Source organism: Rhinopithecus roxellana, chromosome 4 (assembly GCF_007565055.1).
Source record: "Rhinopithecus roxellana isolate Shanxi Qingling chromosome 4, ASM756505v1, whole genome shotgun sequence".
In the NCBI taxonomy this organism is placed as follows: Eukaryota; Metazoa; Chordata; class Mammalia; order Primates; family Cercopithecidae; genus Rhinopithecus; species Rhinopithecus roxellana.
In genome coordinates this window covers 7,035,666-7,059,931 of record NC_044552.1, presented here as the reverse complement: position 1 = coordinate 7,059,931, position 24,266 = coordinate 7,035,666, and the positions used below count along the sequence as shown (strand labels likewise).

Sequence of the window (24,266 nt, the reverse complement as noted above, 5' to 3'; positions counted from 1 at the left end):
CAGCTCACAAGCTGTAGGTGTGGTGTGGGAGTTACAAGGGGAATTCTCAACGTTGAGTCAGGTGTGGATCCTTTTAAAAGAAAAAGAAACAAATTATTGTATCTCTGGCATTGACTTAATTATTTTTGTTACACACATATGTGGCATAACAAACATGCTAAACATGTACCTATACAAACCTGGTTATAAACTGATTCTGAGAGCCCTTGTGAAACCATAAAATCCAAGCTAATTAAAATCAAATACAGGCTACAAAATCACTTAAAACCAAGTTAACAAAACTAATTTAATGTGGCAGAAGATGTTGTTTGGCTGAAATTAAATTACTGCTTAAAATGTGAATATGGTACTGACTGCTGTGGCAACAGCGCTTTTGAGCTCAGCGTGCCTATATATTTCAAGTTTGGTGTGATAGTTTTCTGGAAGAACACAGTAAAGTCTTCATTTATTCTTTAGATTTACTTGGTTTGGTGCAAATAAGTCATTTATTTATTAAGTCCACTTTTTAATTCTTGCCTATATACTTGTTGCTATTATACACAAAAGAATTGTTTAATTTTTTATCATCAAAATAAAAGCATAAAGGTATTATATATCAAATCCCTTAGAAAATGTGAAGAAACTTAAAAACATGTCCAAGCACTTCCTCTCTCCCATTTCTGATGACCATGGATACCAGTTTGAAGAGTACCTTGGAAGATAGTAAAACTCATTATGAAACTGTACTATATGAAAGAGTAGTCTCTACATAATAGCACAAACTTTTAAAATTCAATGCCATAAAACCCTTAAATGCACAATTTCATTTTTCTATATAGTACATTAGAGGGTCACTACTAACCTACATTATGCCTTTGTGCAAATTAGAAAAGGGTCCCCCTCCCTGTAGACACAGCCCCAAGCCAGGGCTCATGGCTTAAGCCACAGGGACCAGGCAGGATTTCAGCCCTACTTGCCCTTGGCTCAGTGCCCTCATGGTATGACATCCTGCATAACTGTACATGGCAGACCCTTTATATTAAAAAGTCAGAGAAGTGGCCCTGCACGGTGGCTCATGCCTATAATTCCAGCACTTTGAGAGGCCGAGGCACGCGGGTCACCTGAGGTCGGGAGTTCGAGACCAGCCTGACCAACATGGAGAAACCCCATCTCTACTTAAAATACTAAATTAGCTGGGTGTGGTAGCGTATGCCTGTAATCCCAGCTACTTGGGAGACTGAGGCAGGAGAATAGCTTGAATCTGGGAGGCAGAGGTTGCAGTGAGCCTAGATCACACCACTGCACTCCAGCCTGGGCAACAAGAGCAAAACTCCTTCTCAAAAATAAAAAAGTTGGAGAAGCAAGTTTCCTCTTTTTTCATTTAATTTTTCAAAAAAAGAAATCCAGACTCTCAAATTGACTCATTAGCTAAGTTAAACTTCTTTGTAATGTCATATTTACTTCTGTTAATTAAGGCAAAAGCTTTGGGAGATACTTCCCTTGGGAAAATATTCCTGGTGACCTCTTCTTAAATAAAACAACAACAAAACAAAACAAAACAAAACCTTCTAACTCATTAGTTCCATTTCCACTTATTTCCCTAATTTCACGGCAGTCTTCCCATTTTAACCCATTTGGTGTAATTGACCAAGTAGTCAAACCCTAATTTCAAGTTTCCTGACCCCTTCTTGATCAGTTTCTGTTTATCGAAAAGGCTATTTTGTTGGTGTGCCATAGGGTCTAGAAAGAAATATTTTTAGTGTCCTCTATGGCAGGATTGCCCAGCAGCAATGCAGCTATATATACTCACATTCTCATTTGCTTACTATATATATATTATATGTAGCTTAATTTAAGCAAAGCCCTTTCCATATAGATAGAGCATCTCAAGTAGGAATACATGATGGTGAATTATGTAACGCTGTTTTCATGAATATTACTCACTGAGCTTTAAATGCTGTTTAGAAGTTATTTCTAAATATGCAAGTACTTGAGGTCCATGTGTGTGCCCACCCTGCTCTAGCCCAGAGAAAAGGAGAGGAGAGAAATGCATTAAGAACCCGTGGCAGGAAACTGGATGATGCTAGAAGTAGAAACCAGGAAGTTTAGAATAATTTAGGGTCTCAAGAACCTGACTGTAGTTTAGTATTATTGTTTGTTGCTTAAAATTTAAAATCTTTGGCAAGTATGTGCTTAATAAAAGCCCAATATCTGGAAGATAGAGTGGTGGAAACATTTTCTCTCTCTCTCTCTCTCTCTCTCTCTCTCTCTCTCTCTCTCTCTCTGTCTCTGTCTCTCTCTCTCTCTCTCTCTCTCTCTGTGTGTGTGTGTGTGTGTGTGTGTATGTGACACAGAGAGAGAGAGAGGCCATTCCATTGTGTGTGTGTGCACATGTACATATCTAAGTATTCTGCAGATGCAGCTTGGTATGTAAGAATCAGGGCCTGACATACAGAAACAGGTAATTGCTGTTATGCAATTATGAGCTTAAATTGTAAATCCACTCTCCTCTAAAATTCATACCCAGCAAAATTACACAGAGGCAATTTTACTTAGTGGATTAAAGCCATTTATCACAGAGTAAATCTTTGCCAGATCCTTGTGAAAGGAATAGAGCACTAGGAGCTGCCGTTTACCTAAAGAATCAAAGCCTAGTGCGCATCCCTAGTACCTCTCTCAATTTGCATGCATAATGACCTCCTCTGAGCCTAAACAGCGACATGCTCAAAGCGGGTGCTTTTGTAAGCTACCTGCCCTGTATTTGAGGGCACCCATTCAAGCTGCCCGATGGCCAGCTGAAAAAGGCATCCAGGTACTGTTTCGGAATGTGATCCCAAAACTCTAAAAACATACACAAAGCTTAAATGGACAATTTCTGAAATACTAGAGTGCAAACTGACCTCATTCATGCTTCACCTCTGTCAGTCCCTCTGTGCTAGATGGCTTTGGAGGACAGATGAAGTGGGGGAAGGAATGGAGAGAGACATATTAGTGCTTCCCCCTCAGCTCTCTTCTCCTCTCTCTTTCCCCTTCAGCTATCAGAAGAGGCCGCTGAAGGACCTTTTGCACAGTTTGGCAGTCCTACTATTCTCAGGCAAATTACTAGTAGTCATTTTTTAAAAACCGAAATTCTTCTTCTCAACTCAGGATGCAGAGCCTGCCCACTCCTTGTCACTCTCCACTCTGTCCTGTGGAACTTAAATAATGAAAAATCAAAAACTTCTTCGAGTGGTTTTGAGTCCCTACTGTGTTCCGTGCACAGACCTAGAGGCATCCCCTGCTGAGCTTCTCCTTTCGCCCACATGCTGGATCTGGGTTGATTCTGGCTTCACTGTGAGTCCCCTGTTCTGTGATAACTTTACAGTACAGAATCCAGACCACTTGTCCACCTGCTGTCAGTGATAAGATCTGTGATTGCTCCTTCATCACTAAATATTCGTTCCACCCAGGACGTGAATCTCTAGCACTGGAGCCATTTTCAAATCAATGCCTACGGTCATAAGGAAGTGTTTACTGCCCTCAAATGCTTAGCAAACTATTTTCCAAACGAGCCTACATGGGCTCTAGGGTTTTGCACTTTGAAAGAATATTTTCATTAAGCATGTCCGCTGTTAGATAGACTTTCCACTGGGAAGAAACAGAGGCTCAATGTCAGTCATCCTAATCCACAGGGGCTTAATGAAAAGCCTAGCCACAGGGGAGGGAGATGTCACATGGCAGAGATCAGCCACTGTCTACACACCTTCAAGGGGCTCCAGGACCCATCACATCACCATGTTAGTGGCAAGAGTGTTCCCGAATCTTTTCTTTGGTGTTCTGCTTCTGACTCTCTTGACCTCTTCTTGGAGGGAGGGAGGGTGGTAAATTTGTGCTATTCTCTCATTACCAACCAACTGCTTATTTAAAAATTTTCTTTTCAAAATCCCAAGTAAAAGAATGCATTTACCCACACTATGACACAGTGATGGAGAAGAAGCTGGGAACCTGATGTGGCAAGGATCTCTGTCACTCACACGATGGCCTCTCTGGCCAAGTCACCCATTTGCCACTCATTCCCTAATGCCCATGGCAGTGGAATTGTGCTCTCTCCTGCTTGGGTTCTGGCCTCTGCTCTGTCCTCCCTCTTGCTCTGTCTGCCATGTTTCTGAGGTACCTAGATACTTCTTGGTCTGGCTCAATGTTTTCAACAAAGAACATTTCCCAGTCCATTAGGGATAAACTTAAAAAAAATTGAGGCTGAGCTTTTGTATCAAGGCATCTCATAGGTTTCTGGTCAACCCAAGGGTTGGCAGTCAGGTGCCGCTTCTGGATCATATTCATTAGATCTGGGGGTTTTAAAACATGACATGGAACATGACCCCTTACATAGCATACTAGCTCTGGCTACTTTCTTCAGCAGGGCAAGCAAGTTGGGCCAGTGTCCAGAGAGGACACATGCGATGTGTCAGTTACCTTAACTGACCCTTCCGTTATAATGTGCGGCCATAAGGAGGCTGTATTCACAGGGAGAAGCTATAATCAGCGTGCATTTCTCATGTTTGCATATAGATCTGCAATATTGGGGATATGATTAATGTTTTCCATAGAAATATTGACTGGAAAATGTAAATTTTCCCACCTAGGCCTTTAAATCTATTATTTTACATTTTATGAGCTTGGATTGTGGTGGCACGTGGGATAATTATAGGAAAAGAACTAATAACAACTTACAAGAAATAAAGCGAGATGTGTTTAGGCTTTAGGGAATGTTAGATAAAGCTGGATAATGGCCAGCCATAGAATTAAAAAAGAGGATTACTATTAATTAGACAGGCAAAGTAACAGAGAAACAGAAAATATAGGTTCTGGATGGCACCCTGATTATGGGAAATGAGGGGCCATGTAGCTATCAAAAAGAATTATTCAAGTAGACACAGTAATTACCTTATTGCCTATTCTGTTATGAAATATATAGCCACTGGAAACTCAGTTGGGAAATTTAGAGGGGTGAAAAAAAGATAAATATTTGTGTTCAACCTATATCATTCCTGGACTCAAACATTTACCATGTTCAGTTATGAATATGCCTTGTGGACTATGGCCCCGTATGTTTAGTTTAATCATAATTTAAGGATGACAAATGAAACACTTTCAGTTTACATGAGTTAGGAGAACATCTGAGCTGTTGACAGAAAATGAAAGGCTGTCAACAACCTGTTGCTTTGCTTGTGTATGATTTGTTTAATGTCAGAACCCTGTTTTCAAGTCACAAGTCATCATGTTATATTGTCATCTCCCTGCATCCATTGCCCAAGTAGATTGCACGAAAAGCACATACTCTTTTTGTTGTGCAAAGGCACATAGTGTTTTTGCTGTTCATCCTAACAGATATATAGGAATACACTGACCAGAATCTGTATGAGGGTCAAATACCTTTCATTAAAAAAATTGGATTAGTGTTGGTTCAAAGTATAACAACATTTGATAACACTCATTTAATTTGCTTTTTTAAAGACACATTTCTGGTTGGGTGCGGGGGCTCACGCCTGTAATCCCAGCAATTTGGGAGGCCGAGATGGGCGGATCATGAGGTCAGGAGATGGAGACCATCCTGGCTAAGACGGTGAAACTCCGTCTCTACTAAAAATACAAAAAATTAGCCGTGCGTGGTGGCAAGCGCCTTGTAGTCCCTGCTACTCCAGAGGCTGAAGCAGGAGAATGGCGTGAACCCGGCAGGCGGAGCTTGCTGTGAGCGGAGATCTCGCCCCTGCACTCCAGCCCAGGCGACAGCGAGACTCTGTCTCAAAAAATAAAAAATAAAAAATAAATAAATAAATAAATAAATAAATAAATAAATACACATTTCTTTGCTATTTTGTGCATAGCAATACATGGGGCTCAGTGACAACTGAGGTGCGATATTTAGGTATGTAGACAAGGGCACCAGGAACACGAATGGGCTTCACCTGTGTCCTTATGAGATAACTTTTTACCTCAACTTTAAACGTACTTAGTTCCAGTCCAAACACTATGGATTTTTCAAGGCAACTAAACACGTAGTTCTAGAGTGCCATCAGGTGCTTGCTGCTCTGATGAGCAAATTCATGGTGTACTCCAAATTAGCACTTTTCAGCCTCAGAGAGCTTTTGATCACATTGTGAAGAAAGACAATAATAAAACCACAGCAGCTTCTGTAACAGTTAACATTTATTGCATGGTAGATATTTTCACATATATTTCTAAGCATTACACAAAAATCTTGGAAATTATTACCTCCTTTTCATAAAGGAAGAAATTAAAGGTTAGCAGGCTTAAGTGCAAGTAACTAGACATAGCACTCAGATTTAGGTAACTGACTTCAAATCCACATTTTTCTACTATATCATGTTAAATAAATAAAATAGTGAAATAATAAATATCAGCACTGCAGGTAATTGCTGTAGAAATTCAGATAAAGGGAAGATCAACACAAGAGACCACTTAGTTTTATGCTTGCTTGGTAGACACACACACTTACATGTATACGTGATGATATGTACATATACACATACATATGTCTATACACATACACACATATGCATGGCGATATGTACATATGCCCATGCATATATCTATACACACATGCACATGATATATGCATACACTTACACATATATCTATACACATACATACATGATCTATACATATACACATATACATATGTATCTATACACATATATTTTATGAATATACATATACTCACTGTATACATATATATCTATACACATATACATGATGATATATACATATACACATATATATCTATACACACAGATACATGATATATACATATACACACATCTCTAAACACATATACATGTACATATACACACATATACATATATATCTAAATACACATATACATGATATATACACATACACATATATCTATACACATATATGTGATGATATATACATACACACAGGTACATATGTATCTCTACACATATGATACACATGCATATATACATAATGATATATACATACATGTAAGGATATATACATACACATCCACACATGTGTATATATATGTATTTACTCATATTTTATTTTTATTTTGTTTTATTTTTTGAGATGGAGTTTTGCTCTCGTTGCCCAAGTGGGAGTGCAATGGCACGATCTTGGCTCACCGCACCCTCCGCCTCCCAGATTCAAGTGATTCTCCTGCCTCAGCCTCCTGAGTAGCTGGGATTACAAGCACAGCACACACAACTAATTTCTGTAGTTTTAGTAGAGACGGGGTTTCACCATGTTGACCAGGCTGGTCTCGAACTCCCAACCTCAGGTGATCCACCCACCTCAGCCTCCCAAAGTGCTGGGATTAGAGGCGTGAGCCACTGCACTGAGCCATATTTTATATTATACATATGTATTTATACATATATATCTATACGCATACACAAATATACATGTATTATGCTTACATGCTTGCATATTTATACACATACATACACACATGTATTACAGCAAAAGAAAGAGTAAAGGAAGATTGAATTCCCCGTAGGAGTGTATAGTCTAAGAAGAAATGTAGAACATACCCATGCGAAAAATGCAATTCATCAGAGCTGCCATATAGACAAATACTGAACCTCACCAACAATAACTGTCATTATAGTTTTTATTTTGTATTGTCATACAGATACAGAAAAGGTGGCTGTATCCACCACCGGTCCGATTTCCACTCCATGGCAGAGCTGTAATGGAAGACAATAAATGGAGGTACCTGTATTAGGTTGACACATATGGGTAGGCAGAGCTTTTTCCTGTTTTGCTCAGGAAGGAAGCCTTAGACACAGTTAATGTCTTATGCCTGGATGTCTCGAAGCAACATACAGAAGTGGTACAAAGGTTGACTAATCACCACAAACCTGCCAGGCCAGTTGCTGAAGGGAGCAGAAAACCAGAAGGAAAATTCAGATTTATTCTCTTGTGTTGAAGCAAAAGTAGTTTTGCAATGTGTTGGGTCAAGGCTCTCTGGCATTCCAAAACTAGTTAGAGGTTTCTTAGAAACTGGACATCGTAGAAAATAGATCCTTAAAGCAGGCCTGATCTCCCAGGTACAAGGTGCCCTTTAACACATTTTGTTAGAATAAACTGTTTTTGCCTTGCTAATATGGCTTATTAGTTTATATTATATATAATATGTATTACATTACCCACATTATATTCTTTATATTATTCACTCATCATAGCTTTATTTATTTATTTAGTGGGGTGTGTCCACTGAATGTACTCACCCTATTGCTGAGATTTATTCTGACATTCCTGAAGGGAATTCTTTCTTGAAAAGCTGACCTGTCAAATGTCAAGGTTTGTATTGTGCTAATAACATCATGGTCATTTTGAAATGTTAAACCCATTAGTCAAAGGGAAAATAAAAACTTCTTCCCAGTGCATTTTCTCCCTCTGCCCTTGGTACCCAAAAATATCAACATAGTGATTAGAAAGACTGCATATTCTTCCCCAGTGAATGGGACCTTTGTAGTAGTGGCCTGGCTAGATAGCTTTTTGTGTCTTTAAACATAATACAACGTTCAATTATAAAGGAATGTAATTGGGTTTCTCGTGCTACTCATGAACTGATGGCAATCCCACACCAGGAGCTTCTCTTTTATCTCATGTTTCTTGCACATCCATGCATGTGCGTGTATACATCCAGCATTAAAAATTCATAGCTCTCTAAGATGACTTTTGAATAGGAAAATAATTCTTAATACAAATTCCGATCTTTAGTTAACAATCGATTTCAAAGCACCAAATATGCAGATGAATACAGTCCAGAGTGGAAGGTCTGCCTGAGATTCAGAAATCAGTACTCAAATAAGAGGAAGCAAAAGGGGAAAAATTGAACTCTCTGAGTTTCTGGAAAGTGCAAATTGTTAATGGTTGTGCGTATGTGCTTCAGGTTTGCTTGTAATCAGAATTAACTGACAGGTTCTTCCCACACTCTTTGAAGAATTTAAGTATCACAGAAGCTAGAGACCTGGAAATTGTTGTTCTGAAGTTGAGTTCAAAATGACAGCTGGTTCAGGCATACAAGAGCAAAGCTCTTCAAGGTCCATCATCATCAGCCTTGATAAAAGCAGTCATTTTGTTTGTTTCTTCTACTTTAAAACCACTTAACTGAACCCTTGTGGCAGAACAAGGCATGCTTGAAACCATAGTCATGTATAAAAATATTCCATCTATAAAATGACATATTTCATAACTCCTGGTTAAATCACTGATGGTAGTGAATTTTGGGAAACAGAGAGCAGCAAGGACACTATGCCCTACCTTCTATTACTGAGGGAAAATGATAAGTTTTGTATAAATTCAGAGAGGCTAGGAAATACACTGTTAAAGCAGGAGCAAAATGCTGCCAAGGAAAATATTTCAATCATTGAAGCAATGGAAAGTTAGGAACCATTTTTCAACTGACTGAAAAAGAGATGATTGGAATGGAAAGTTCTTATAAAATATTAGAATCGAAGGGAGCTTAGAGAACACCCCATCCTTAAACAGCTGGGGAAATTAGGGCAATGTGTGAGGCTGAATCAGGGTTTGCTGCTAACCTTTGACGCCAGTTTCTTTCTACTAATAAGGTTGCCATTTTAAAGTTAGAACTTATTACTGTTATTTCAGGTTAGAGCCAAGTAGGTATGAAATTAAAAGCAAGTGTAAAGCATAGGCATTTTGAATATTTATTTCAGTGCTACACAGTTAAACTTTATCCCTAGAGAAATACTTCCTTAGAAAAAAACAACAATATCTTCCCATGACTTGAGTGTGAAAGGCAGAAGGCTCTTTTGTGTGGCAAATCCTGTGTCTTCGAGGCCAAGATTAGAAAAGTTCTGATGTGTCCTGGGCAAATGGTTTCCCAGGATACTGATCAAAAGAACAGTCAGAGATAGATTCTGGGAGTTTATTCCAACTTGCCTTTTGACAAAAGTTAGAGGAGACTATGGGGGAAAGCTCAGCATGGCTCTAATTTGCAGTTCAGCTCCTGCTCTTGGAGGGATTCTGGAAGGCCAAAGCTGGTGTGCTGATGGGTTCCCGGGACCTTTCTTAATTGTGCTACCTGTCCAGAGTGACCCTCCTAGATTCTGAACCAGCCTCTCAGGATTAGTACGGTGGCAAATTGTAGAGACCATGGCAGCAACTTCTGCCCCAACGCAAGCTCTGGTATTCAAGAGGGCACTTGGGGCCATGTCCAACAGCCTTAGGCAAACTCAACAAAGGAGGCCAGGCATGGTGGCTCATGCCTATAATCCCAGCACTTTGGGAGGATGCGGTGGGTGGATCATCTGAGGTCAGGAGTCTCGAACTTCTGGCCAACTCCAGCCTGGCCAACATGGTGAAACCCTGTCTCTAGTGAAAAATAGAAAAATCAGCCAGGCGTTGGAGCACTTGCCTATAGTCCCAGCTACTCGGTAGGCTGAGGCAGGAGGATAGCGTGAGCCTGGGCAGTGGAGGTTGCAGTGAGCCAAGATCACCCCACTGCACTCCAGCCTGGGTGACAAAATGAGACTCCATCTCAAATTAAAAAAAAACCAAAAAGCAAAAAAACACCTCAACAAAGGAAACTGAGCACCACAGATCCACGCTCCCCTCCCCAAGTTCCCTACCTGATCAACTGATGTAACTAGTGGTGATATTTCCAATTTGTACCACTTAGTGAGATGAGGGTTTTGCTTTGCAGAAATGAAAATCTAGAGGCATGGTCAGGAGAGAAATACTATCTTGTCAGAGTTATTTCTGAGGATTTTGAATGACTTAGTGACGATATACAAAATCATCTATTTTTAATGAGGACCTCATAGGTGATGGAGAGGAAGGAAATATAGTAAATGAGAATAAATTCATCAGGACACTGAGAATATATTGGGCTGTAAAATTTTATTTCACCTAGATTGACTGTTCTGATTTTTAGATGGAAAAAAGATTCCAACATTAATTTTGCAATAGTTGTTATTATCCTTACCTATCAAACTACTAATAAAGTGAGAAATTAGTTAATTTATTTAAGGATATCAATATATCTGACAGAGAAAAGTGGCCAAGGCCTTGTTTGGGTGCCCGTTGTGCCCATAATATTCTAGTGATCGTTTCTAAGAACACAAAAGAAATCTAAATCATTGACTCTGCCTTCTAGGAGCTAATAATTCTGGAGGGAGATAAGACACATAAGAGAACTGTAGAGTAACAAGAGGAGGCAGACTTGATTAAATTCTGCATTGAAGACTTGAAGGCATAGGAAATAAATGCCAGTGCAAACATTGCAAGATGAAAGAAATAATGTGAGTTAGACTTTGAAAGGAAGGTAGGAGCTGAAGTAGAGAGAGTATTTGGAGAAGAAAGGAAGAAATCATTCAAGGAGAAAGGAATGTATGGCATTTGCATCAGCTGAGGTCATTTGGATAATACAACCACCATTTCTTTGTTCTTCTTTTGTGTGTCAGTTTCACGCATAACGCCTCTGCTCCCATTTCCTCTCGCATCACCCAGGTTTAGGTTTTTGTCTTCCCACTTCCCTGACACTGATTTTGCCGAGATCACTAATAACTTACTTCCATGCTATTAAATCTAAAGTGAAAATTTCACACCTCATCTTACTTGACTGGTCAGCAACATTTGGTACTTCAGACCCTCCCTCTACCCCATTGGTAAACCTTCCTCATGTGCCTGGCTTCCAGGACAGCCCCCTCTGTTAGATTCTCTCTAGTCATTGATGACTTATTCTAAGTCCCCTCTCACAGTCCTCATCCTATCCCTGGTTTTCTTTAATATTGGAGTATCTCAAGGCCAGGTCTGTGATTTTCTCCTCTCCTCCATCCACACCAACTCCCTTGATGATCTCAGTGCTATTATTATTTTTAAATACTATATATGAAGAGATGACTCCAAAATTTATATTCAGAGCCCAGAACACTCTTCCAGACTCTATACTCACACATCTGACTCCTTTTTGACATCCTCACTCAAGTGGCCAACATTCATCCTAACCTGGACTCTTCATTCCCACCAAAATTTGCCCCACCCTCAGGTTTCCCATCCCAGTCAATGGCTACTCCATCTTTCTGGGTACTTGGACTACAAACTTGGAATCTTTCCCTAGTATTCTTTTTCTTTCACTGCCTACATCTGGAAATTCTGTTGGCTATTTCTTAAGAATATTTCCAGTATCTGACCACATCTTACCACCTCCATTGCCACTAACCTGGTTTACTCTGATAACCTCTGAATAAGTCGCTGTTTCTACTTTTTTCCATTCCGTTTTTTTCTCAACATCTATTCTCAAAACAGAAACCAGTGCTATCCTTTTTAAATGAAAGGCAGGTCATATCACTCCTCTGTGCAAAACCCCTTGGTCAATTCCTACTTTCACTTAGAGTAAAAGCCAAAATCCTGACATGACCTCAAGGCCCTTTATAATCTAGAAGCTTATTAACCTCTCTGATGGCATTCCCTAGAATTGCCCTACTCACTCACCCTGATGGGCCACAATCACTTGTTTCCTTTTCTCCAGTACATCAAGGACACTGGTGCTTTAGATGCTTTTCACTTTTGTTCCCTCTGCCTGGAATGCCCTTTTCCGGGTATCATGTAGTACACTCCTCCTCCCTCAAGTTCTTGCTGAAGTAAGGCCTCCGCTGACCACCCTATTTAAAATTGCTAACTGACCCATTCCCAGCCCTCTTGCTTTTGCATTGTTCATTGTCTGTCCCCCTAATAAAATGTAGGCTCCTTTAGACCAGTGATCCTTGTCTGTTTTGTTCAGTAACCAAGATGACATAGTGTGTGCTCAGTAAATATTTGCTGGTGAATGGAGAGAGACTGATCATGGCCAATTTATGGAAAAGAGGATATTATTGGAAGTACATAGGATGGATCAGAGAATCTTAAGGAAAGTGAAGAGCTAGGTTTGGGAAAGGATTAGAATCCATCTCTGTAGGTCCCTGCCATCAGGCTGGATCAGGAGGTTCATCCAGCTCAATGTTGAAATTCCAGGAAGAGGCCGGGCGCGGTGGCTCAAGCCTGTAATCCCAGCACTTTGGGAGGCCGAGACGGGCGGATCACGAGGTCAGGAGATCGAGACCATCCTGGCGAACATGGTGAAACCCCGTCTCTACTAAAAAATACAAAAAAAAACTAGCTGGGTGAGGTGGCGGGCGCCTGTAGTCCCAGCTACTCGGGAGGCTGAGGCAGGAGAATGGCGTGAACCCGGGAGGCGCAGCTTGCAGTGAGCTGAGATCGCGCCACTGCACTCCAGCCTGGGCGACAGAGCGAGACTCCATCTCAAAAAAAAAAAAAAAAGAAATTCCAGGAAGAGAGCCTTGCTGGTCTAGCTTGGTCACCTGCCTGATCTTTGGCCATGGGTGGGTGGGGCAACTTGATTGACAGTTCTGTAAAGATTGGTTCAAATGGGGAAAGACTAATTCCCCCCTTTAAAATCAGTGTGCTGTTATTAAAAGAAGGCAGAATGAATAATGGGAAGGCAAACACAATAGACATCCTATTCAGCCATCATCCAATCCACATCCATTGAGCACTAATTATATATCATACATTGGAATACACAGAGGAGGTGACAGGGTAAGGACAGTCATGTAAGCAATTTTGTATAATAGAAAAGACAAATGTCCCAGAGATTTATACAAAGTGCTATGGGAACACAGAAAAGCGAGTGACTGCTTCCATCTGCAGAGGGAGAAGGAAGCAGGTAGAAGTTTTTAGAGGACATGGAGATGTTTTTTGAATGAGGATCTTAGCAGTCTTAACCTTCAGCCTTCTCATCTATAGTTGCTAAGGAGCCCATCTGAGATCCTTGCTCCTATTTCCTGCCCTGGGATGGAGGAATATGCTGAAGGAACTAGATCAGCCCAATTGTTCAGAGATGAATAATATCCCAGGAACTTGTCACTGATCCCACTCCACAACGAAGCAACCGGAGCAAAGCCTTACAGTGAAGTATGAGCATGGTGTCCTCAGAGTGAAGAAGCCAGTCCTTCAGCAAAAGGAGATGCACACTCAGTAACCTTAGCAAAGGACAGAGAAATGAGGCAGGAATGATGTGTGGTGAAATGCACTGGCAGGCTCTCTTTGAAGCCTCATGCTTGAGAGAGTTTCTTCACTGCTCTATGACTCACCTCTAAAAAGGATATAGTAATGCATCAACTTTTATTCAGAAGATGACATGAGACCATGAATGACTGTATGTAGAATGAATAGCACAGTTCCACCACAAAATAAACAGCCGTTAAGTGTTTGTTCTTTCAGTGAATGCTTGCTAACCACCTCTGTGTACAGATTCTGTTCTAGGTGTAGCAATGAATAAGACAGAAAAAAAATCCCTCCTTGCCTGGGGGTTGCACCATAGTGGGGAAAGCAGACAGTAAATACATAATGTGTTTCATAATATGCAGATGGTGTTAAGAGTCATGGAGGAAAATAAAGCAAAGCAAGAGGGATATAAAGTAGTGGGTGATATCTAATAAAGGGTATCAAGGAAGGCAGCCCCGATAATGTGACATTTGAACAGGGTCCCAAGAAAGTGTTAATATACATGCACGTGTATATGTATGGACATGAAAGTAGACATAGGCATATGTGTGTGTGTGTTTTCATATGTATATCGTTATATATCAATGCAATTGCACCATAGTTTGTGGTTAGAAATAAGAAAATGGGCCAGGCACGGTAGCTCACGCCTGTAACCCCAGCACTTTGGGAAGCCGAGGTGGGCAGATCACCTGAGGTCGGGAGTTCGAGACCAGCCTGACCAACATGGACAAACCCTGTCTCTACTAAAAATACAAAATTAACCGGACGTGGTGGTGCATGCCTGTAATCCCAGCTATCTGGGAGGCTGAGACAGGAGAATCACTTGAACCCAGGAGGTAGAGGTTGCAGTGAGCGGAGATCGTGCCATTGCACTCCAGCTTGAGCAACAAGAGCAAAACTCCATCTCAAAAAACAACAACAACAACAACAACAACAACAAAACAAAAACTGAAGATTTCTGACATCATCCTGAAAAAATAAAAATATAGAGAGTGGTTTTATTACTAAGAAAATTAAAATGCAATGCTATAGAGCTCACAATCATGCCCATGCATTTCAAGCTGTCCAGGGTTGTGAAAATTTCAGTGCTATTTGTGTCTTAGAAACTACTCCATTGTGATCATGATCTTCCAATGTTTGCTCAAAATCCTGAAAATTTAACTTGGCCTAGTATGTCTTTTGGACTCTGGGGCTTTTTAGATTTCATTAAAATGGAATTCAAGATTAAGTAATATTAAATAGAGCTGTAGATTCTTCAAACTTGATGTTTCCCACTATGTTTGTGCTTTAAAGAGAAGCTTTTTTTTTTTTTTTTTTTTTTGGAATAATCATCAAAAGAATTCTGAAGCATTTCTATCTTGACTACACCTACAGGCTTGCTATTTTCAGCAAGCTCCCTCCTAGTCAGAGACATTGCTTAGACTTTACATTTTGCTTGCTCCCAGTCAAGTTCGTGAGATTTGCCATTTTAATTTTATCTTCAAAGCTGTATTTTCCCCCTAAAGACATGATCAACCCTCACTCCCTGTTAGAATTAAATAAAGGGACAATTATTAGTAGCATTCACATTAATGTTTTTATTCTTTGCTACAGTATTTCTCAAGTGCTCTGAATGCGAAGTTATTAAGTCAGTATTTTAAGTCAGTATTTTATGAGTGTTTCAGAATTAAAGCTGAACAAATGTTGAGTGTTTTCCTTATGTGAGAGTTGGCAACCACTTCCCCTAGTAGCGATTCTTGAGTTTTATTGGGTTATAAAATCTTGTAACTGCAAAGCTTTGCGTATTTTTTCTTTATTCAGATCTGTTATTTTTTTCCCAATTGGCATTTTTTGAAGAATGCTATTTGGCAAGGAACAAGTCTTAACTGAATGGGATATTGCAAGATTTCTGTCCTAGTGGGTTTTTCTCTATCTTTTTGTATATCAAGTGAACAAAAGGAAAATTTAATAAATGATGTTGTTCTTTATGCTTCAAGATTTGAAAGGAAATGCAAAATCACAGGGAAAATAAAATTTTTGTGAAACTCTGAACTGGAAGATACCTAGTGCTGTAAGCTCTGATTGTATTGAGTAAGAAACCAAACTCAGAAAAGAAGAATGACTTTTAAAAGTTGGTGGTAGAATTTGGTGGTGGGATGCACATCAGAATCCAGGATTTATGATTCTCAAATGAGTGGTGTTTCAACAATAACACTCTGTTTTCCAAAGGCTATAGATAAATATATGGTCTGAATCAGCCTTTTGAAATAGACTCATGTTTCTGTTTTCTTTAATGAGTCATCAAATTTCCAATGTAATCAATATCACTTTCCCAAAGCATCCTCTCAAACTACCCAATGGCAGCTAGTAATCTGAGTGAGAGTATAGTGTGAATTCATGTGAACCAGGAAGAAATTTAATCCAAAAAGCATTTACTATGCACCAACAAAATGCCAGGCACTCTGCTAAGTCCTGGAGCTATAAAGAGAAATAAAATGTAATGGGTGCAGAGTTTAAAGTCAGAGAGCTTTCAGTTGAAATCCTGGTTCAGTCACTTAGCAGCTGTGTGAACTTAGAAAAATAAATTAATCTTTCTGAGCCTCAACCCACTTGGCCTACTTATGAGAACAAAATGGAACATAATCCATTGTAAAATTCTTAGCACTTTGCACACACAGTAGACCCTCAAATATGAGACCCCTTCTTCTTCCTTTAAGTCATAGATTAATTAATCTAGTAAGGGAAACCAGACTATGAACAGGTGACTATGATACCATTTTATAAAAATACAGTGGAGTTACTGCTGAAGTGTTAAGGGTATCCTTGCTTTCTCTTGGAAGGTGGTGCCAGGGAAAGCAGAGGAAGTACTTGGATGGGGAAGAAATTTGCCAGGCAGACAGGGTAAGGAGGATAATTCCAAACCAAGGCAACTGCCCAAGTAGATCACAAGCCTGAATATGCTGGGCATAGATCTGCATGTCTGAATTCATGCTAGCCCCATTTCAAGTGCTCAGCAGACACATGTGGTGTCTACTGTTTGTCTGGTGACTGCCATATTGCTCAGCACAGGTAGAGTAAGCGGTGTGAGTGTGAACAGCATAGGGATTACAGAGAGTGGGGAACGTAGAGGAGAGGCAGGGACCAGATGACAGAGGGCATTGCAGGAAGAGTTATGGAAATGACTTTTAAGTAGGGAAATTATATGACCAGATCTGTTTTTGACAGAGATCACTCTAGGGGGCTGTGAAGAGGGAAGGGGGCCATCACTCAGGAGGTTGTCACAAATGACCTAGACAGACTCTTGTGTCTTCCTAAACTCTACTGTGCACATCACTCATCTGAGGATCTTGTTAAAATGCAGATTCTGGTTTTCTAGGCCTGGGGTGGAGCCAGGGGTTCTGTATTTCTAACAAGCTCCTGGGTGATGCTCATGCCACTGATCCATGGATCACACTTAGAGTAGCAAGGATCTAGAATAAAAACCAAGAAATCATTTACAAGATGGTATTTCCTACAGAGAGAAGAGAAATTCTAGTAATAATCCCACTGAAAACAAACGACATGCGTACTTTGCAGTCTAGAGGTCAACTACTCTTGGCACTGAGCCCCGCATTGAAGTTGCCCTTCTCGGGTAACTAGCTGTGTCAATTAAGGATGTGAATGACAACCATTAGCTTGCATTTTAATTTTTTTAACCTTTCCAGGAAACTCATTAATTTGTGTTAAAAGGATAAAGACATTTTGAGCACAAAGTGCCTGTGATTTAATGATCCTGGGGAAGAATATTTTGATTCACAAATTAGTTGGGAACCACAGGACTGTAACAAAATTGGCCATCTGAAGGTTGGATGTATGATTAATAGGTGCTACTGTTTGAGTCAGGTAACATTCAACTAAGCAATGTGGGAAGAGGGGAGGGCGAGAAGGGTATGGAAATAGAATCAGTGAATTTTTCATTGTGCCCATACATATTAAACAATTTGAGAGAGGTCAGTTGATCTATATAAGGAACAACATCGTGGCTTTTGAGGGTTTTTTTATTTTAATTCTTCTGCTTTTTAAATACTTAGGTAACTTAGCCAAATGTATTAACCTTTTTTTGGAACAGAGTGAAAATTTTCTTCAGGGGAATTCTTATTGAATATTGTCTCCTCTTAGCCAGACCTTACATTTTAAAGAAGAATCAATTCCTTTTCTTAAAATTTATTAAAGACTGCCAAATGATATTTTTGGCCATTCAGGAACTTTAAGTAAATAAAGAATTAATATTCTAAGTTAGAAAATTTTCAACATATACATCTGTGTTCCTTTAGAACCCAAAGATTTTAACTCTGTAGCGTACTGAAACTTTGCCAAAACCAACGAAGTTGATTTATTTTTTCTAGATTAAGTTGAAAAGACTTGGGAAAGAAGGAAAAAGAATAACATTTGGGGGTATATAGGGTAGGGAGATTTAATTGCTGTCATTTCTAAATATGCATTTGCCTTTACAAGAGTTGAGTGCCCTTTGACTTACGTAAGCATGGACATGCTGTTTGTTTTATAGCAATTATGTATATGCCCAATTTGAATCAAAACAATTTGAGAAATAAAACATAATATTTTTCCCAGGGCATGCTACTTGGAAGACTGCTTGATGCCTCAGACTGTCTGCTATGTTGCTATGTATTTCATGAGACCTTATTCCCAGCACAGACTCTGAACCAGCAGCATTATTTATCCTGACTGTTAACTGAGTACATTTTACTAATAGTAATGCTATGCACAGCAAGATGGATTTTTAAGGTGTCTCTGCAAAGTGAACGCTTGAGTTTGGATGTCTTGATTTTTTGACATGCGGTTAATTGATAACCAATTTGATTTCTAATCTTAGATTTTAAGATCAGATTCCCCACATACCTGCTAGGCATTGGTGTGCAGAGTCTCTCCAGACACTTAAGGAGAGAAGTAAGGTGGGAGATGTGGTTTGTGGTAAATGAAGGTAGCATCACACAGAAAAGACCTTTTGTTGGACCACACGGCCGATGAACAATGGAGAACCCCAAAGCTAGAATCCATAGCAACGGATAAGCAGATACACAAAGTGGCAACTAACATCTATGTTTTCCCATTAATTTCCAGAGGCTGTGCTGGACACTTTTGTAAAATTCTCACATACTGTGTGTGGTGACAGTGAAGAGCAGTTATTATTGCCTCCATTTTACAGAAGAGAAAGTTGAGACTCAGAAATGTGCTAACAAACTTGCTCAAGGACACAAAGTTTGTCAGTGGAAGAGCCAGACATTAGGCACAGGGTGTCCAACTCCAAAGCCTAGGAGTGTGTGTGTGTGTGTGTGTATGTGTGTGTGTGAGAGAGAGAAGAGAGAGAGAGAGAGAGAGAGAGAGAGAGAGAGAGAGAGAGAGAGGTGTGAATAATGGAGAGAGAGAGAGAGAGAGAGAGAGAGAGAGAGAGAGAGAGAGAGAGGTGTGAATAATGTAGGACTCCAGTTGGAGAAGAGAACTGATCCTGCAAATCCTGAGGCCTTCCAGGAGTAATGGAGATACCTAGTCTAGGTGTGCACAATGGATGAAGCAGGACATATTGATAACATGGAAAAACCCACTGCAAATTCTGTAGCAATCCACTTGCAAGCAGCTAAAGGGCAACCAAGCGCTTCCAGTGGCTCCAGGGAAAAGATTCTATAACAAAGTTCAACAACCAAAAGACATACGTTCATGAGCTTCATATTGTGCAGTGATTCAAAGGCAAGTACTTCCACTGAGTTTTCAATCTGGTCATCCGTACATTTGTCACTGAATGGCCCTGCAGAGTTTGATAACTGCAGTGGCTTTACCTATGGGACATACAAGTGGAAGGTAACTCATCCAGTACTTCTTTCCAGCAGTCAGTCCTGTGCACCTTCTCCATAGTATTTTGGAGCCTACAGATTAGGAGGAAAAGGAAATAAACAATAATGCAGGAGGATAGCTGCTTTGATGGAGGAGGTAGCCAGTACATTGGGAGTATAGGGGAAAGGAAGTGTAAGTCGCACCCTCCCATGGCCTGCGGAGACTCTGGGCCGCCTCACCCACCTGCCACGCCAACCTATTCCTGGACCCCCTCTTCCTCACTCATCACACTCCAGTCACACTGTCCTTTTTGTCTGTCAACGCATCAAACTTATTCTTCCTTAGTGGTTTTGTGCCACCTGTTCCCTCTACATAGACCACTTCTTCCTTTGATGGTCACTAGGAATTGGAGTTGCTTTTCTTTCTGTGATTTAGGTCACATCTCAAATGTCACTTCATCAAAGAGGCCATTTCAAACCACCATATTACAAGTAGCCTCCCTCTCTTCTCAGTTTGCATTACATATTTGTGACACCTACCACTATTTAACGTAATATTGTTTCTTTTATATTTCCATGGTTGTTTTCTTGGAATGTCAATCCCTCACCATTTCCTAGACACACACACACACACACACACACACACACACACACACACACACACACACACCTCCCTACATAAGCTCTATAAGGAGAGGGACTTTGGTTAATTACTGTATCTTCAGTGTCTTTTACCACACTGTGGTTAGCACAGAATCACCCATCAATAAATATTCACTAAATGAATGAGGGAAGGAGAAAGGAAAGGAGAAAGAAAGGGAGGGAAGGAAGAAAGAAAAAGAAAGGAAGGTTTCATTCCAGAAAGCTGGAGGTTTGAGTGGATATTTGTTTAATTACATGAGTAGAGGGGGAGAGCTGTCCAATATAATGGATGGCAGTGATAGAATAATGCAGGTGAAATTGAACTTGAGGGGTGGAGATTACAACTGCTTGAGATGGTAGGAGAAACGTAGGGAAAAGGTAGGAAGTGACTTAAGATTTCAAGAGATTAATGACTCAAAAAGGTAGTGAATATTGGAAAGGCATTCCAGACTCAAGGAACAGCCTAGATAGCACTACTTAAGTCTTAAGTAAATAAAGCATGATAGAACAACAGACTGAGTAATGAATGAGCAATTTAAAGTCAGTGCTTAGGTGATGCCACTAGCTGCTTACTTCTGAAGGTTTGTCATAAAGAGTGCACACCCTGCTTCCTAAGTGGGGATGTGGTGACTTGTCCTGTATGCTTTGGATGGTCACTGAAGAGGTCAGAGTATCACAAAGAAAGCTGTTTTTCATGTTGGATTTTCTTTCAGAGCATAGATTTCAACTGGCTTTTGATTTTTGATGCATAATCAGGATGCATACCATGACACAGTGTTTAGAATAAATTCATATGGTTTCAAAATGCAAACAGCATGGCCCTTGCCTGAATCTATATAGTGGAAGGGAACATTCTCTCTGTTCTTTTATTATAGTTGATTGTTTTTCTCCAAGAACCAAATTCCACCAGTTGCACCCAAAAGTGTATTTAGATTCTTTCTTCTCTGAAGTTGTTCTCTTTTCTTTCCTTTGTGAAGATCTCTAGGTAGCAAATGAAAGCATTTCACTGACTTAAGACTATGTCAAATAGTGAAAAGGCTAAGTGACAACTTCTAAATGTCATATTCTACCTTAGTCACTTTTGGGAAAAGGAATATCTATTTTTTAATTTGACCTTTCTGTGGAGCGTGTTTGGTACATGTGATTCAAATCAATTTTGCTCAAGTCATAAGATTTATAAAAAGAGCTTTACCCATCTAATAGTCATTGTGATCTACAGATAGGATGGATGCAAGGTGAGGTCATATATCAAGCTGGGTCACAATAGGTGGTCAGGAACCAGCTGGGCTCTGGTATGTAATGCCACCAGATTCAAGATGAATATGTCAATGAGACATTGTTAGCATTCAAAGCTAGAGCCAGTTACTAGGTTTTCAAAATACTAGATTTTTTCAAATTACTTTTCTTCATGAAAAGTAACTATATTGTCTTCCTGCTAACATGAAAAAATAAAAAGGCATTCACAATACCAGTCGCTCAGATACTTACCAACATTCAAAGTAATTTCACAGGAAACGAAAAAAACTAATTACATTTCTTTTGGGTTGGACAAGAGACCAGTGAGAAAGGCACCTGCCTCCCCTAAACCAAACACCATTGCTAGACACTGACATATTACACATTTCTGATGTGTCAATAACCTTGGTAGTCTGGCCAAGCTGTACAGCCATGTGGTTAGACTTTTTTATAATCTAGTGTCCGTGATGTTTTAACCCAAATTTAGTATGACCTTGAATATAATGAAGTAAAGGTGGATTCTTATAGAATTTTTGCTAGGCAAACTGTTACAGATACATTCACAATGATGAATAGACATAGAAAAAAGATGGTGAAAAATGACGCTAGTATAACCCAGAACTCAGAACTGGTTTTGCACTAATGCTATAGTTACACTCTTTTGCAATTAGAAAAGAATGTGACAGACATTATTTACTTTAATTTTTCCATCAACACGGTGTGATAGCTTTTCATTATTCTTATTATTTCCATTATATTGCTAAAAACATTGAAACCCAAATAAATAAATGACAGGCACAGCAAACCCAGGTCTTCTTATCTCAAACTCCATATGTATTTCATTACCCCATGGAGAAACGAAATAGAACATATAAGCAAGAAGCAATGGCAAAGAAAAATCTCAAATCCAACCATTTTCTAGGCTAGATGTTTAGTTTTTGGTTAGAATGAGTTTCAAAGGATGTAAATCCCTGGAGTTCATTTTTAAAATATAAAGATCATCATTCCATATGTGCAAGAGGAAAATCTCAAAGTCTGGGCACTTCACCAAAAGGCTACAACCCAAGAAGATGAAAAGTGAGTGGGCAACACATGCAGGGAGACTAACTTTATTTTTTCAGTATTTTCTCCCTATTACAAACTTTTTCCTAGACCCCAGTTAAACGAATTGATTTTATGTCTCATTGTATGCCATTGTTTTTTCTCTTAAAGTTAGCAGAGTGACTCCTAGTTTTAATATGTGTAGAGTTCATTAGGGAAGTCATAATGAAGAGTGTGAGTTGTTCGATCTGGAAAATATCGAGTTAAGAAAGGTTGGAAGTCGAAGCCAGGTGCCGTGCCTCATACCTGGAATCCCAGTACTTTGGGAGGCCAAGGAGGACAGATTCCTTGAGGCCAGGAGTTCAAGACCAGCCTGGGCAACATATGAAACCCCGGCTCTACAAAAGTAAAATAAAATTTAGCACAGCCTGGTAGCATGTGCCTGTAGTCCCAGCTCTTTGGGAGGCTGAGGTTGGAGGATCACCTGAGCCCTAGAGGTCCAAGGCTACAGTGAGCCCTGATTATGCCACTGTACTCCAGCCTGGGTGTCAGAATGAGAACCCATCTCAAAAAAAAAAAAAAAAAAAAAAAAGAAGGTTAAAAGCCAATTTGATTAGTTCATTTTCTAAATGGTGAATTATGCCAATACATTTTTGAGTTTAATAATGTTTTAAATAACATGAAGTTATTGGGAAAACAGTACAGTATATGGTAATTATTTAGTGGAATTCTTTAGGGCCTTTGACTTTTGTTCTCAAGATACTAATGCTGAAAATAGATGTAATGATGTGCCTTAAATTAATCATTTGTATTGGTGAAGTAACTTAGTCAAAGATTTAGAGCATGTTGATATATTTTGATAATAATGTAGAAAGGGGAATGTATTATACAAAAGACTCAAAAGGTCGGTACAAATGAGTCATAGAAGAACACAATCTAACTGGCTGATAAAGCCTCATTGTGCATGTTAAGTTAGTGAGATGGTCAGCAGTGGCCATGTGCCTCCTAGTCTGCCCAGCAGCATTGTTGCCACATACTCTCTTGAGAAAAATGTTGTCGGTACTTCACTACCCAACTATGTATGGCTTGGCTATCTGATTATCAAAAGAATGTAGGCAAACTAAAGAATGTTCAGAAGGGGCCATGAAAGTGATCATAAGGGTTCATGCATAAGAATAAAAATAAAAGTAAAAAAGAACAGAATATTCTCACTGCTTGGCTGATAGACTATGACGGGGTATGGATGGCAGAAGGAGGAGGAATTAATTGCAGAGAAGGAGCTAAGAAGTCTGTAGAAGTTTAGGAAGGAAACATTTAGTAGAATCTTGGGATTTTAAAGCTGTAAGGCATCTTAGAGATCATCTGGAGATTTGGTTGGAATTAATGAGGCTAAATTAAGCTAAGAAAGCTCGACATAAAAAGCAAGAAAAACTGTCTGCAAATGAGAATTGTTTAATATAGCTTTATTGAGCAAAGAAGAAACTCTGCCTCAGTTCTTCT

The 24,266-nt window shown here is 39.6% G+C and overlaps 1 protein-coding gene across 2 annotated transcripts in view; it reads left to right on the top strand.

The window, feature by feature from the left end:
* Window positions 1–24,266, top strand: part of LOC104657356 (phosphatase and actin regulator 1-like) — a 224,333-nt gene that overhangs the window by 63,493 nt on the left and 136,574 nt on the right. The window lies entirely within an intron of this gene.